General features: G+C 39.4%; 1 pseudogene; it reads right to left on the minus strand.

Annotated features, from left to right (window-relative positions):
- Positions 1 to 944: 944 nt before the first annotated feature.
- On the minus strand, positions 945 to 1,055 carry LOC114671640 (small nucleolar RNA U13; annotated as a pseudogene).
- Positions 1,056 to 6,105: the final 5,050 nt, after the last annotated feature.

Genomic DNA, 6,105 nt, shown 5'->3' on the forward strand with positions numbered 1-6,105 from the left:
GAAGCAGAATGAGCAATCAGGAGACTGAGCAGTGGGCATGAAATCACAGTCCAATGTGTGAATCGCTTCTTACTATAACACTAAAATTTGAGGGCAGGCCCTCATTCAGTTTATTTATTCTGTATATCACCCCAACACCTTGTTACCACCCCCAACGCCCTGTTACCCTCAATCCCTGTAACACCAAGCACAGTGTTTCACACAAAAGCTCAGAGGATGTTGTGAAATCAATGGAATTAGAGGAAAGAGAAGGCAGTGATTTCACAAGTTTCCTGGAGGTTGAGGCAAAATCTGGTGTTTGGCTGCCTCATGAGATCAGCTTGTTTGTGCCTCTTTTTTGTGCTCTCTCCCTTTTGGAAACTCACCGTCCAGTCCTCATGCTGCGTTCAGCTCCATCTAAGTTTAGAGGGACTCTGTTTCCAAACTCCAAATCGGGAAACAAAGCTTGATGGAATACTTGAAACCAGGAGCCTACATTCCAGAATGATCTGTGCCCTTCTGTTTGCACTTGGATTTATACTATCCTCTTTTTGCATTTTGCCAGATTTTTCTGAGTCCAATTTGCCAGTTTACAGCTTTCCTTATAATCATTCGGTTACTCCTAAATACATCTAGGGAGATCCCTTAGACTCACCAGTAGACTTTCACATTATCTAACTCCATGGCTTGTTGATATTATTCTGAAGTCTGCTCGTTTCTCCATTTCCTTCTTCCAATGTCCTTCTTGGAGTCCACTAGACCTGAGTTCCCCATGGTACTGGTCTGTGGCCTGTTAGGAACTGGGCTGCACTCAAGCAGGCTGCTTGAGTGGTGAGCAAGCAAGCATTACCGCCTGAGCTCTGCCTCCTGTTAGATCAGCGCGGCATTAGATTCTCATAGAGCACAAACCCTACTGTGAACTGCGCATGCGAGGGATCTAGGTTGCGCACTCCTCTATTTTTTCAGGTCAGATGGGTAATGTGCTAACGTCATAACAAGGTTCAAGGGTGGCAGATCTCACACATGCACGTGATCACCCAATCATCATGCTCAGGTGGCACAGTCCTTATGAGAATCTAATGATAAATGTAATGTACTTAAGTCATCCTGAAACCATCCCCGCCACTCTCTGTTCTCCCTTGATCTGTGAAAAAATTGTCTTCCATGAAACCGGTCCCTGGTGCCAAAAAAGTTGAGGACCACTGCAATTCATCTATTACCCACAGCACAGGGCAGGTCAGTAGGAGGCAGGGAGGAGTATGCCCATGGAGAGAGCCCTCATGTGCTGGGTGGCGCAAGAGAGGTCTTGGATTCTGATTCCGGTTCTGCCTCTACTCATTGGTGTGTGCTTTGACAAGTCAGTTCCCTTGTTCATCTTCATAGGAAACTTGGTAAAATAGTTATTTATACAGTTGGCACTCCATATCCATGGGTTCCACATCCATGGCTTCCAGCAGCTTAAATTATCTTTATCTTCACAAGGCTCCCCCTAGAAGAGGGGAAATTCCACAGCTTTGATGTGATGTGAAATGTGATCTCAAAATGATCATTTTCTAATACTATCATTCCTTTCACGTTTATTAGTTGACATTTCTGTAAGATCTCTCTTTCTCCCTCTTTCTTTTGAGTATCACCATGGACTGTGGATCTTTTTTAGGCAATTCATTGTGTTATCATCCATTACTATCATTATTCTTTTATTCTATTTGCTGCTCCAGTTCCTCCAAGTTTGGGTAGCAGGAGCTCTTTCAAGCTGGTTCCTGTAATCTTTTGACATGTCTTGGTTGGTCTTTGAGCACTTCGTTGCTTTTTGGTCCAACAAAATGTCCCAGGCTCACTTTTTTTCCATTTCAGACCTGGAATGAGGATTTCATCAAAGGATTCTTAGGGGGACTGACATTTATAAACCATGGCTCAGGGGCTAGTACATTGCTACTGGGGCACATTCATGTTAAAATAAAATCAACTTAACGACAAATTTTAGTTACATTTTTTTTTCTGAGATATATAAATAGTCAACTTCTCTGATCTCATAATTAGGTAAATCAGGAATGAATAACCAAAGTCGGTAATAAGAATTCTCAAAGAAGCCCCAAGAATTTTTTTTTTTTAAGTGTCTGAGGGGCCAGGCGTGGTGGCTTACACCTGTAATCCCAGCACTCTGGGATGCTGAGGTGGGCAGATCACAAAGTCAGGAGTTCGAGACCAGCCTGGCCAACATGGCGAAACTCCATCTCTACTAAAAATACAAAAATTAGCTGGGCATGGTGGGGGGTGCCTGTAATCCCAGCTACTCAGGCTGAGGCAGGAGAATCGCTTGAAACCAGGAGGCAGAGGTTGCAGTGAGCCAAGATTATGCCATTGCACTCCAGCCTGGGTGACAAGAGCAAGACTCCATCTCAAAAAAAGAAAAAAAAAAAAAAAAAAAAAAGAAAGAAAGAAAAAGAAAAAGAAAAGAAGTGTCTGAGGGACACTTTCTTAGGGCTGCTGTGACAAAATGCCACAAATCGGGTGGCTTAAAATAATAGAATTTTATTATCTCACAGTTCTGGAGGCTAGAGTCCAAAATGAAGGTGTTGGCACCCTCTAAAACCTGCAGTGGAGAATCCTTCCTTGCCTCTTCTAGTTTCTGGTGTTGGCTGGCAATGCTTGGCATTCTCTGGCTTGGAAATGCATCACTCCAATCTCTGCTGCCATTGTCACATGGCTATCTTCTTCCTGTGTGTCTGTGTCCCTGTGTTTCTCCTCTCTTATGAGGATACTGGTCATATTATATTAAGGACTCAGACTATTCCATTATGAACTCATTGACAAGCATGATTACACCTGCACACACCCTATTTCCAAGTAATGTCACTTTCACAGGTACTGGGGTCAGGATTTCAACATATTTCTTGAGGGGATAAAATCCAACCCATAATAGACACCATGATTCAGGAGTTAAACATTCGAGGAGTGTTTAACTGGAGTATGGAAACATGAATTTTGTAGAAACTCCGTCCTTTCAATTCTGACAAATGCTCTCCTTATAATTCCAAATTGGATGAAAAAAGTGTCATACATAAGAAATATTTACACTACTTGTTGTAATCAGTTTTCTATACTCATTAGATAAGGATAAAAGAGAAATAGAAGAAAGAGGTATGGAAGACACTGGGAGACATATTGAAAGGAGAGCAGGAGATAAGAGATTTAGGGATGACTGAGAGAGGGACTAGAGGGGAATTTAGAAGAAGAAAACAGGGAGCAGGATGCCTGTCTTCAGAACAGAAAGATCATTATCTGTCACCCATTCAGCTAGATTCAAACTGTGTGACCTCACGCTCCATTCTGGCTCTTTACCTAATATTACATTTTTGACTTGTGCCTGTTTGATAATGAGGCTGAATATTATTTTGTTTTGCTCTGTGGCACAAGTGGATAGGGACTGAGTGATGTGCATACCTTTTGGTGTGGTTACTCCAGGTGAGGGGTATCTGAGGGCTGAGGGCCCGTGAGAAAGACAGGAATGGAGTAATGGGGCCAGATTTGAGCTGGGTGAGGCCACTGTCTAGGTCACTAAGTCAAAGGGGTTCTCCTGAAACCAGAGCTGGGTGTGGCTTGAGGAACCAGTCCAAAGGCCGTTGCCAAATTTGGTGATTGTGGAGGGAAGCAGAGCTTGTAGCTAGAGATGGCTAAATAGCCCATAAATAAGAGTATGGCAAGAGGATGGACAGGTGTGTAGCTCCCTGTGGTCAGCAAAGGGGTATGCCCAGGACAGACAGACACAGGGAAGGCTCAACCGTGTGTCTTCCTTTGGGACCTCTCCTCTGCCAAGCCCTGTAGCATCTATTTGATGGAAGCTGATAGAGTGGTGCCTTTCAGAGGTGGTAGTGTGAAAGTCTCAGCTCATGCAGGCCACTGCCTCCCCTGTCTCTTTCACCTCAGCCTGTGTGCCTGAACCCAAGGGCCTTACTCTGACTGTGGTAACTGTTTGTCTCCTGGGTTACAGCATCTAGATCTCTCAGGGAAGCTCAATAAACAGTTATTGCTGTGCACCAGGCACTGTCTGAGGGCAGTGAAGATATATGGGGAACAAGACAGACAAGGGTTGTGCTGTAATGGAGCTGACATCCTAGTGCACTTTGCTTTTGAAGCCTGAAGTGGAGGCCCACACTGGCATATTGAGGTCAGTTTACGAGAGCGCATTTAGTTATGTTGTTGCTTTTGTAAAAGTTTTTCAGGTGAAAGTTTTTAATAGATAATGCTTAAAATAATAGCTGCAGACTAGTCTCAGATATCGTTCTTAGCTTTTATGATCTTTATCATAGATAAAATAATAGTTATTATAATAGCATATATATATATAATTTTCTTGTTGTAAGAACTTTTAACATGAGGTCTCTCCTCTTAACACATGTTTAAGAAATGTGCAACACATTATTGTTGGTTATAGGTACAATGTAGTACAGTAGATCTCCAGAGCTTGTTCATCTTACTTAACTGAACTTTTTGCCTATTGATTGACACGTCCCCATTTTCCCTTCCCTACAGCCCCTGGTAACCACCATTCTAGTTTTTTATCTTATGAATTTGACTATTTTAGGTTATCTCATCTAACTGGAATCATGCAATATTTTTCTTTCTGTGTCTGGCTTATTTCACTTAGCATAATGACAAAGTTCATCCAGTTGTCACACATTGCAGAATTCTTCTCTTTTTTGAAGCTGAGTAGTATCATATTGCTCATATATACCACATTTTCTTTATCCATTCATCTGTTGATGAACATTAAGGTGGTTTGGTTGTTGGTTATTGTGACTAGCTCTGTAATGAACATAAGAGTGCTAATATGTCTTTGAGATTCTGATCTCATTTTTTTCAGATGTATACCCAGAAATGGATTGCTGGATCATCTGGTAGTTCTATTTCTAGATTTTTGAGAAACCTCCATACTGTTTTCCGTAGTGGCTGCACCATTTTATTTATTTATTTAGAGATGGGTTCTTGCTATATTGTCCAGGCTAGCCTTGAGCTCCTGGGCTCAAGTGATCCTCCCACCTCAGCAGTGGCTACATCATTTTTCATTTTCACAAGCAGTGTTCAAGGATTCCAATTTCTCCACATCCTTGCCAACAGTTGTCTTTTTGTTTTTTTGGTGTTTTCTTATGTTTTGTTTTGTTTTGTTATAATGGCCATTCTGATAGGTGTGATGTGATATCTCATTGTGGTTTTGATTTGCATTTCCTTGATTATTTGGTGACCTAGACACTGGCCTCACCCCAGCTCAAATCTGGTCCCCATTACTCTACTCATGGTCTTACTCATGCACCCCAGTCCTCAGTGAAAATGAGCATTTTTGCATATGCCTATTGGTCATTTGCATATCTTCTTTGGAGAAACGTCTATTCAAGTTCTTAGCCTAAAAATTGGGTTATTAATTTTTGTGTTATTGAGTTGTAGGGGTTCCTTATATATTTTAAAGATTAACCCCTTATCAGTAATATTGCTTGCAAATGTTATTTACCATTGCATAGGTTGTCTTTTCACTCCATTGATTTTTTTTTTTCTTTGCAGTGCAGGAGCTTTTTAGGCAATGTAATCCCACTTGTTTATTTTTGGTTTTGTTACCTCTGCTTTTGGGGTATATTCATAAAATATTTATATTCATATTATATTATAATATGATGAATATAAATATTTTATGATTTAATGAATATATATAATATAATATATAATAAATATAAATATATATAAATAGATATATTTATATATAATATAATATATAATAAATATAAATATATATAAATAGATATATTTATATATAATATAATATATAATAAATATAAATATATATAAATATATATATTTATATATAATATAATATATAAATATAAATATATCTATTTATATATAATATAATATATATAAATATAAATATATATATTCATAAAATCTTTGCTAACACCAATGTCATGAAGTTTTTCTCTATGTTTTCTTCTGGGAGTTTTATAGTTTTATAGGTTCAGGTCTGAAATTTAAGTCTTTAAGCCATTTTGAGTTGATTTTTGTGTATGATATAAGGGTCCAATTTCATTTTTTTGTCTGTGGATATCCAATTTTCCCCACACCATTTGTTGAAGAGAC

The sequence above is a fragment of the Macaca mulatta genome, chromosome 12 (assembly GCF_049350105.2).
Source record: "Macaca mulatta isolate MMU2019108-1 chromosome 12, T2T-MMU8v2.0, whole genome shotgun sequence".
Lineage (NCBI taxonomy): Eukaryota > Metazoa > Chordata > Mammalia > Primates > Cercopithecidae > Macaca > Macaca mulatta.